At 40.0% G+C, this 10,434-nt stretch overlaps 1 protein-coding gene across 4 annotated transcripts in view; it reads left to right on the top strand.

Moving 5' to 3' along the window:
- Positions 1-10,434, top strand: part of LOC123958751 (frizzled-3-like) — a 33,957-nt gene that overhangs the window by 10,604 nt on the left and 12,919 nt on the right. The gene's annotated exons all lie outside the window — the stretch shown is intronic.

Here is a 10,434-nt window from a genome sequence, read left to right as displayed (position 1 = left end):
CCCACCCAAAATAGCTTGCATATTTATGCATACAGTCACGTGGGTTTTTTAACAATTCAAGTCAGTGCCAACAGAGAACAGTTAGACTGTGTTTGGTTTTGATTTTAGAAAATAAGGTTGCTTATATTGCTTTTCCTGACAACCCTGCATGGTCTGCAAATAATTTTATTCTGTGCAAATTTTTAGCAATTTCTCCATAGTTTGGTAAAATGGAAGAATATGTTCACTTGTTACCAGGTGGTGAGTTGCTCTACTGCATGTGGCACACTTATGTACATCTATTTCCTATCTATTCCTCCCAACACTGGCCCAACTCCAGCATCCCACTCACTCTGTGAATCACCCAATTAGTCAAGTCACCCTTCTCTCCCTCTCAACTTCCAGAATCTATTAGTGATTTATGCACATTTCACCTCGATCTACACTGTACACAGCATGTCTCCAAAACACTGATCATCCACTCAATATAGCTGCTCCTTTTATATTATCGTTATTGTTCAGATTTCTGTGATTATTAATTGTTTGTAACAGATGAAAGAGGTCAAATATACCATCAGGAAAAGAAGCAGTTTGCATTCCCTTTTCCTCCTGAGCTATGGTTTAATGTTAGACACACAGGAGATGTACTGCACACTAAATAGACAGCATGTTAATGGAGGAAATGGCCAGCGATGGTCAAAGCTGGTGTTGGGGTGGTGTTAAGGGTTTACGAACAAACTTGAGATGTGTGGTATAATTGCAATCTGAGAAAGGATATACTCCAGGAACCTGAATAATGGGTTTAAAAGATAGTATATATGTATAATTTCAAATTTATTGGTTTCTGTAGGTTATTGGTTTACAAAATACTAACCTCAAATGCTTGAAATAGCTGGTTTTTGTCTTACAGTAACACAGCGTGTATGTAAGTGGTAAGCAGATGGATATGCACAGGCAGCTGGGGTGGTGTTCGGACGTGTGTGGGTGCCATCTGATTCAGCTCCATTGTCACACTTTTGGCTCCTCATCTACAACTCAATCATTTCATTTGACCTTCTCTCTTACGCCTCTCAGTTTTCTTTTACTCTCACTTTCACACTTTGTCTGTGCCAGTCTTTGTGCTTTTGGGTGCATGTGTGTCTGCACACACGCATGTGCCTTGCCCTGTTATCCTCAGTGAGACCTGTCCCTGTGAGAGTCCTCACATCACCTGTTGCCATGGTAGATAAATAGGAAGAGAAAGAAGGGGAGGAATGGAGAGAGACAGACAGGCAGGGGAGGGGAGGAAAATTGGATGATGAGTGCATGTTCTGGACTAAACCGAGGAGGAGGAGGGGCTGGTAATAAAAAGGAAACGAAGGAAATGAGAGATTCATACTCATTTGTCTTGGAAGATGAGAAGAGTAATAGAAAGTCTGTATAATCTGTGATATTAGTAGTCAAAGCTGTGTAATCATGAAAAAACATGGTGTAGTTGAAGAATATAATGTCTCTCCACCCACACCAGTGACAAGACAGGCTTACATTGTTGTTGTTCCATCATATCAGTCAATCCACAATTTTTGCTTTGTTCATTGTCGTCGGGCAAAGACCAGCATGATGGAGATAGATGATTGACAGTCTCTTCTTAACTTACATTTATATTCTAATTACAATTTACCGTTCTTGCACCTGATTGGATGAATTGCTATATGTTACCAGGCCGAGTATTTCCAGATTTAAATCTCGTTGGGGAAACTGAGCTTGTGAGAAATCTAGTGTGGCTCTGTTAGGCTAGAAATACAGTAAACCGTGGCTGTTTGCATGTTTGAGATAATAAAATAAAAAAAAAATATTGCGAATAAGCACTCCTCAAAAATGACAATAATGCAGGGGGAAATAAGGTTCAAATTGAAGGGCTTCATAAGCAGATAAGTGATGAAAGGAAATGGGGCTAAAGCAGAAAGTCTGAAGACATGATTGAGTGTGTTGAGAAACAAAACAAATGGGAAAACAAATGTAAAATGCATGTTGATAGGTTGTATTAAGAATTATTTGCAAAAAATATTAAGTAGATAATATAAGTTGGGTGAGTGAAAAGACAACAAGGGATGAAGGCTGTGGAGAGACGGAATATGTTGATGGTGTTGCTAAATAGTTTTTGTCAAACATGAAATGACGGGATAAAGAAGTAGGGGAAGTCAATGAATGCTGATGTTGGAAGAGAAAGAAGAGAAGGAGATGTGGAGGAGGAGGAGGACAAGTGCATGTCAGCGTAATTGCCAGTAGTAAATGGGAGGCAAGGAAAATGAGAGATGAATACAGGAGAAAGAAGAGAGGAGGAGGGGATGTGAACGTGAAGGGGAATGCCATTAACGGCTTTGTCCGGTCCTCCCGACTGAACGATGGATGGACACGGATAAACGAACAACTGAATGAAAGAGGGAGAGAGTGTGAGAGAAGGGTGCCCCTTTCTTAACTGTCTTTTCAGAGATTAGGGAGGAGAGCATCGTGGTCTGTTCAGTGCATCTATTCAAGGCCAAAGCCTGTCTCTCATAAGCGCGTGAGAAGAGAGAAGAGGCAGGCACATAGCCAGAAAGAGAGAGAGTATGTGTGTCTATGTGTGTATGTGTGAATTTCTCTATGAACACATTTTCATGTGTACATTATGCAGCGAGAGAGTAGAAAATGTTGCTAGAGATTAAATCCAACCAGTAAAAGTGGAGAAGAGTGAGGCAGCAGCAAGAAAATAGTGGGACGCTTTAGAGTATAAAATAGAGAATAGGGTGTAAGCTGGTGCAAGGAGAGGGAGATGGAGGGATCATGTAATTGTTACATGATTGTGAACTGAAACGATACACATTCTCTTAGGCTGTAGAAAGAGAGCGAGTGTAATTGGCTCTAATGTATAGATGCAATGAAGGAGGATGCAGTTAATAGTTTGAGTGCAAGGAGGAAAAAATAGAGGGATCGAGTTGCAGTAGAGAGGCAAAAATGAATATTATTATAGTTTCTGCCGATTCGAGGATTTAGTTGTAATAGCTTGTGGAGAAGGAATGTTGACGGGATGTTATATTGTAGCTAGCTAGTGAAGGTAGAGCTGATGTGCTCTGACAGCATTTGGGCTTCAGGGCCCAAAGACTGATTTTAGAGTGAGCTATGGTGTGTATGGTGAGATGGCCCAAGAAGAAGAAAAAGAGAGCGAGAGAGCCTGTGAGGGTGTGTTCAGATGGATCTTTGCCAAGGTTTAGTAGCAAAAAGGCAGATTTTTCTTTCTCGTATAAGTTCCTCCTTATCTGTCAGAAAGGTGTGCAGGAAATAGTACATTGCATCTATCAGTGCATTAAAAGATCAACGTTTAACATGCGGGTTCAAGGGACTGAGGTTACTCATGTGTTACTTGATGGACAAGAGTCACATAAATGTCCCATGAAAACACTTATCAGCAAAACATACAGGCTGGGATTTCCTTAATTTAAAAAAATACTTATAACCTTGAATATTGATTTTCATTGAGGTTTATAGCAGTTTAGATGGTCTGGGTGCTATTTGAGGGAGCTCTGCATCTTGAGTGAGGGCTGAAAGCTCCCTAAAGAGTACTTAACAATCAAAAACAACAAAAGTCAAATCACTGATGAGCCCTTTGGTGGCGACAGACGGCATCACGACATGTGGAAATCCAAGACCAGATAAGATGTTGTGCATTTGATATTTGTTGATATTTGATAAATGTTGAACATCAGAACACATAGTTTTTTTTAATTCTGTCAATTCAGGAGCTGTTTCTTTGGAGGCTTAGACCAGCACAAAGCTGGTGACAGTTTCAGGAAGTGTGTGTATGTGTGTGCATGTGTCCCCGTCTCAGGTTCTCACACTCTAAACACTCTTTCCGATCCATTTGACTCCCTAATCCACCAAGAAACCACCACCCTTTTCCCAATTCCACTCCAGTTTTTCTCCCTTTTTCCTCATACCCTTGACAATTTGTATGAGTTTCTGCAGACTTGGCTAAGTGGATTTTCTACAACCCTTCTAAGCACCAAACCATGCACACACACACACACACACAAACCCCACTGGCTGAACAGACTACTCAAAGATATTACGAATACTCAAAATCCCATATAAGTTTTCCTGTTTTGGATCCACATCAGTGAAACCTCACCCTATTCTTACCTCCAAGAAAGGGGAGAGGCAAGGAGGAAGGAAGGGAGGGAGAGTAAAACTGGAATAAAAGGAGGAGTGGAGCAATACAAAATGCACTTAGTTTTATTATTAGTTGGAGCTGTTAGACTCTTAGGGTGTTAACACTGCCATCAATGTATTTTGTGGTTAGGCCAACTTTGATAACACTGTGGGCAGATCTATTGACTGTTAAAGTCGTAAGTTGCAAACCATTTAACGAAGACACTTGAAAATTGCATAGATACCACTTATTTGTGTAAATGTTTTATTAACGTGTAACAAGTAAAGCATTTTTCCAGCTTAATACGGCTAGCTGATGACTGCAGTTTATGTGTTGTACAACAGTGCTCTGTTGCATTTTCACCATTTATTATGTTTTAATCAGCCAACACACCACTAAACAGGACACTTGGAGAGGAAACAGTTTATTTAACCAGAAAAGCATTCAGAAAAGTTTTCACATGCAACACCCCCTGTACTTTTTTATGTGCACTGCGTTCTTTTTGCCAACAACTTTACAGCTGTTATTGGTAGGCTATCTCTGGTTTCCCAAAAGCGTAATTGCTTGCATTACGTGACTGTTAATCTTATGCCTCTTTCTTTCTCTCCCTCTTTCTTTGTTTTTCTTTGTTGGTTTTTTTACTTGAAGTTTTTTTTCTACTACTTTCTCTCTCTTCCCTTGGGTTTCTTTGGAGAGCGGGAGTAAAAAGAAAGAAACTTAATCCCTCCATTGAACAAGAGGTGGACCAGTCAGGGGCTTTTTTTTCTCATTTTCCTGTATGTCAAAAAACCCACCCTGCTTCTCATTCCTCTTCTCATTTCAAATACTCACAATTGCCTGTTCAAACCACACACACACAAATCTTTTATTAGATTTTAAATTAGATTTTTATCCAGCATTGTCTGTTAACCTACCAGTATATTATTGTGTAGTCTATTAGTGGCATCTGTCTGATATTTAGCTGGATAACTATTAGTAGGTAGTTACACCTCATGTATGCCCAGATCAACACAAATTCTTATTATAATGAGAACATACACAGGATGTCTCTTTTATGCTCTTTAATATTACAAAGTTGTGAACATCAGCCTAGTAGTTCTTGTTGTTTTCCTGTCAATCCGTGAGTTCCCATTATTAATGCGAAAATTTAAATGTACAATGCAAATTATGTGGTGATTTGTTTCTAAATATTGTATAGAATAGGTGAAAATAATAGCAATTGTAATATGTTTGATTATAAGGGTATAACTTAATATAATAGGGAAAAAAAACATTATACTACTTGGATGGTGTACTTGATGCATAAGGTTTCCCTACACAGCAGTTGAATCAACGTGCTGCAATAAGAGCACTTCTGAATGACGAATTTGTGTGAAATGGTTCTCATAAAGTTGCCAAATGGCTGAGGTCAAGCCACCATTCATACCATTTTAAAGCTATCTGGGGGAGACGTCAAGTTGGAGCATTGCATGATGGTTGGCATTTTGGGAGCATGCGGTTTGCATGATGTAGGTTTAGTTCAGCTACATTTTTTTTAAAACTGTAGTTTTGACCCTAGTTTTAGTCTTACAGAGTAAATGTAGTCCACCACAGTGGCTTGTGCTTAATGACAGCAGAGCCAACAGCAGCCTAAAGGCATTTTTACTCAACAGAATTTCTATTCAGGGGCTGTGGACAGTTGTAGCCATGCACAATTAGCATTAGGAACCGTTAACTGTGGGTGTCAGTTTGTTGGCGACGTTGTGAGATGCACCTTTGCATTGTGTTGCCATTTTCACTGATCATCACCAGTCTGTAATTTGTGGTCACTCACTCACTCATGGATGGTAAGTGGAGGTCCATGACTGTGGGCTTGCATGTGGTGAATTACATATTTCTCAGCAAATTAATTTGCTCATCCATGGCAGTGCCTTGCAAATTTGTATTATTTATGCAAGCCAAACTCAGATGAACTGCAGCCATCATTTTAAGGAGTTTTTATTCCAGTAAAACACACAACAACTAATAGAGTTTCCATTTGGTCATCCATAATGGCTAAGCCCATGTATACTGTAGCGTCACCATATGTGCACTGTGGACCTGCTTGGTTTTATGTTCATTGAGATAAAATTAAAGACATTCCAAAACACAGAGGAAATACATATTTATTGTCTGCCTATATATTAAGTGTTTCCTATATATTAAGTGTTTCCACAAGACATTTAAGGTACGAAAGAAAAACAAGCAGGGAGAAAGACAGATCTGTTGCACGTGGGTGATGCACTACATTTCCTCTGTCTCTTGTATCCTCTTCTCCGCATCCATATCTCCTCCTTCATATTTTAGTAGCAGTCTGAACCCTCAGGCTAGGTTTAGTGTGCTTTTCTGCTTTCCTTTCCCTGTTCTTCTATCACAACTAACTACAAAATGCCAGACAATTCACTCTAGTCATCCTCTGTGGAAAGCTGATTGCCCACCCCCACCCTTTCTCATTGGGTGGCACAGTTAGGCCACTTAATATCAATATTCTCTTTGTGGTAGGAGATGGGGGGGGCAATTGCCCTGTCCGTCAGAATAATTGCACACAGATATCTGCACACATGCCCTGACTTGTGCACGCACACAAGCCTTGCATGCTTGCACACTGGAAAACACGATAACTGGGACATACATACACAGAATAGAAGAGCAGTGACACACACACTCACTCACTCACTCACTCACTCACTCACTCACACACAAATGCTCGTAACCCCACATGCACAAGAGAAATGGGCAGAATGGGGACAAACAAAGTGGGAGTCACACACACATTCGTTGTAGAGTTAGTATGAGGAGACATAAAGAAAGGCTCCATTCTGCTGGGCACCGAGACACACTCATGCAGAAAGCAGCTACCGCTCTGTTAAGTGTGGCCTTAGGCTCATACCAGCATGAGTGAACGAGGTGGACGAGAGATCATTTTTCAGAGTGATGCCCATATCAGTTTTTCAAAATTGATCCAAATTGTTTGCATCAGACACTTGATAAGAGATTTCAATGATGTGTGTGTTGTTTTGTTGTCTCAATCATACTCATGCTCACACTACACTCTTAAGTCGAGGATGGAGTATTTCTCACACAGATGTAACTCAGATATCTTCACATATAACTGACCTGGACAGTGGTGTTGGATTGCATTAGACTTTCCAGGTGTGCCTAAGAAAGGAACCACTGAGTTTGTGTAACACGTATTAATATGCACTCAAAGAAACAAAAAGACAATAACTAGATTTGTGCAAGCTGAGACTACAGATGCACTGTCACTGTGGGCTCCTCACTGAGCGCTTGCATTGAGCTATATTATTATAGTAATTATAAGATAGTGCTGGTAGCTAGGCATCAAAATTCTCAGGATTTTAACTGGTTTGTGTTAGTACTATTAATAAATCGGGGATTTCATTGGCTTCTTGTGTTTTCCACTCTTCACTGAATTCTAGATCCCAACACATAAATATGAAACATGTTTGATAGATTTGTTAGCATTGTAGCTTGGCCTTACCTCAGCCCTTCCCCTTTTCTTAGGATGATCAGATTTGATTCAGATCAGTCCTATAATCAGGCACAGTCCTGTACAGTTGGCTACTACTAAGGCATCTCAGTGCTTGTGTTTCAGTATTTAACAGCCAAACATAATTATGTATTCAGAATGTTGTGGTTCATTTGCAGGGCACACTGAATAACTGCTATGTATCATCTTCTCTAATAAAACTGCCAATACTGTGAAATGTGCTCAGAGATTACGCTATAACGAACTCTCCTCATTTTCATTAAGAGGTGAATGTTGAATGAAGTTATTAAACAGTTAAGTTATTTTAGGAATACAGCACATAGCTCATTACTCATTTACTATTCCGTTTACACATAATATATTTAATTGCTTATCTACTCATTGAGATTAGCCCGCAGTGGAAGCCCATGTGGTTCCTGTCTTTCTCTGTCCCTGCACAGTGAAAAGCTTGCGTGTTCATAAACTAGGAATAAAATGCATGCGTTGTAAAATGTGTGAATTATTGAATGAAGCTGAGGGGTTTGTGTGTGTGTGTGTGTGTGTGTGTGTGTGGGCTCACATGTGTTTCTGTGTAATACTCAAAACTATGTCACGCAGCTCATGCACCACTGCACCCATTTACCGGTGGAACGTCTCTGCAATGTGCAGATCTAGACCACAGCAATTGAGAACGATCAAAACATACTCGCAAGGCCCGAGTCCACACAGAAACATGCATAAAGCACACACATGTTCATTGATGCATGGGTAGTTGCACAAATACACTCATACGGTCCATAAGCATATACTGTAGCTTTCGTAGCAAGCAATCAATGTAAGTGCACTGTTTTGTGTCAAATGTACGTACATACACACAAACACACACACAGTGCAATATTGTATGCGATCTTGTGTGTAGTCTCCAATAATCACTATCATGGTTCTGCTCTGATTTCTCTTTTATCTTGTAAAAGCTGCATTGAAAACTCGCCATTAGTGCAGCCAGATGATATGCTATATATGAATAGCTGAATAGATGCAGGTCACTTTGCACCCTCGCAGCGCACAGTGCATATAAATTAATGTTGCTGGCAGTTGCTGATGTATGAGCACATCAGTGAAATATGTTGACTCAAATGTTTGTTTGTTTAAGATGTGAGTCTTTCACTTATAATACTGTAAATTATTATTATAATTTATTTATTTTTTACTTCAAAACATTTCGCTAGCAACGTTTCTCTTTTCACACGCAGCTCACAAACAGAGACAGAGAACAGAGAGAGAACTGTGAGACACTCAAACTGTTGTACTGTGTACACCTTCCTAAAATTTAGGGCATAATTAAATATGTTGTGCTGTGCTTTTTCAGTATTAAGGACCTAATTTAGTTTATTTGGAACAGCAGTTTGTAAAAAAAATAAATAAATAATAATTATTACAAATTGATTCACCTGGCATGAGCACAATTATCCACTACCTAAATGTCACCAACAGAAAGAGGGGTTACACTACTGGCCACACTGCTCGAGTGACCACTGGCCATTGATTGTTGCCTCTGTGTTTTTATATAGAAAAAAGGAGCTCAAACATTATCTGCACTTCAATAGTTGTTGAAGGGTTCACTAAGGGTGCTTTTTGTCCTTTCCATCACTCACATCACTTTTTCCAATTATTATTTGAACTAGCAGCCTGAAGGTCACAAGCCCAACTGTTGTCTGTGGATAGCCTGCTGTTTGTTTGCTCAGTGTATTGACATGGCTCTAGTTCAACCTTCAGAAGATCTGTCTTTGCTGTCCCCTACTTCAAAGGGATTTTGGGTAATATGATTGCTGTTATACATATTTCATGAGCTTCTAAATATTGATGGAATACTTAGTAGCATAAGTTGCAGCAGAGGAGTATGGACACATTTGTCCTCCCTCTGGCACTCCTTCTATCCTGTTTGATGGCTATTTCAGGTTAAATATGAGCTTTCTCAGATGTGCCACTGATAGCAGTTAACTTTTTCGTGTGTGTGTGTGTGTGTGTGTGTGTGTGTGTGTGTGTGTTAACATCATGCACACTCCTTCCCACATGCATGACAGATTTAATGACACTGTCGAGCTGCTTTACTCATTTTGTGATATAACACTAGAAAGATGAAATGTGTGGGTGTTCAGAAGAGACTTTTGAGACCACAGTATGATTATGATACGCTATATTGCACAAGCCAGTGCATTCAGGTCAGGTCATGTCATAGAGCTTTATGGCAGGTTCAAAATAAATTCATAACTCCCCATTTCCTTTCTCCACAGCCTTTTCATCCTATGGTAAACCTAGTGTGCAGCCCTGACCTGAGGATGTTCCTGTGTGCCCTGTATGCCCCGGTGTGCACTGTGTACGGCCAGGTGTCCATGCCATGTCGATCCCTCTGTCAGCGGGCGAAGGACGAGTGCCACAAAATCATGGAGGTATTTGGAGTAGTCTGGCCAGATGACATGGAGTGTAGCAGGTGTGTATGTTTGTATTGCATTTTAAATCAACTCAATACTTGAACATACAACTGGTGTCATCACAAACAGGGTATTGAAGCATCTAATATAAACAATGTTGGTGGTAACGTGTTACAAAGTATGGCATTACTGTAATCAGATTATCATTAATCGTCGCGTTACTTGTGTACTGGTTCTTCAACTATCCGCATAATGGGAAGAGAGAAATAAATCAAACGTCCCTTTTCGTGTGTGTTTGCGTAACACTTTTCAGGCCTCCCTTTTGACTTTAGCGCCAGTTCATGAGGATG

Source organism: Micropterus dolomieu, linkage group LG20 (assembly GCF_021292245.1).
Source record: "Micropterus dolomieu isolate WLL.071019.BEF.003 ecotype Adirondacks linkage group LG20, ASM2129224v1, whole genome shotgun sequence".
Taxonomy (NCBI): domain Eukaryota; kingdom Metazoa; phylum Chordata; class Actinopteri; order Centrarchiformes; family Centrarchidae; genus Micropterus; species Micropterus dolomieu.
Note: the sequence above shows the minus strand (reverse complement) of the source record. Positions and strands in the feature narration are given on the sequence as shown.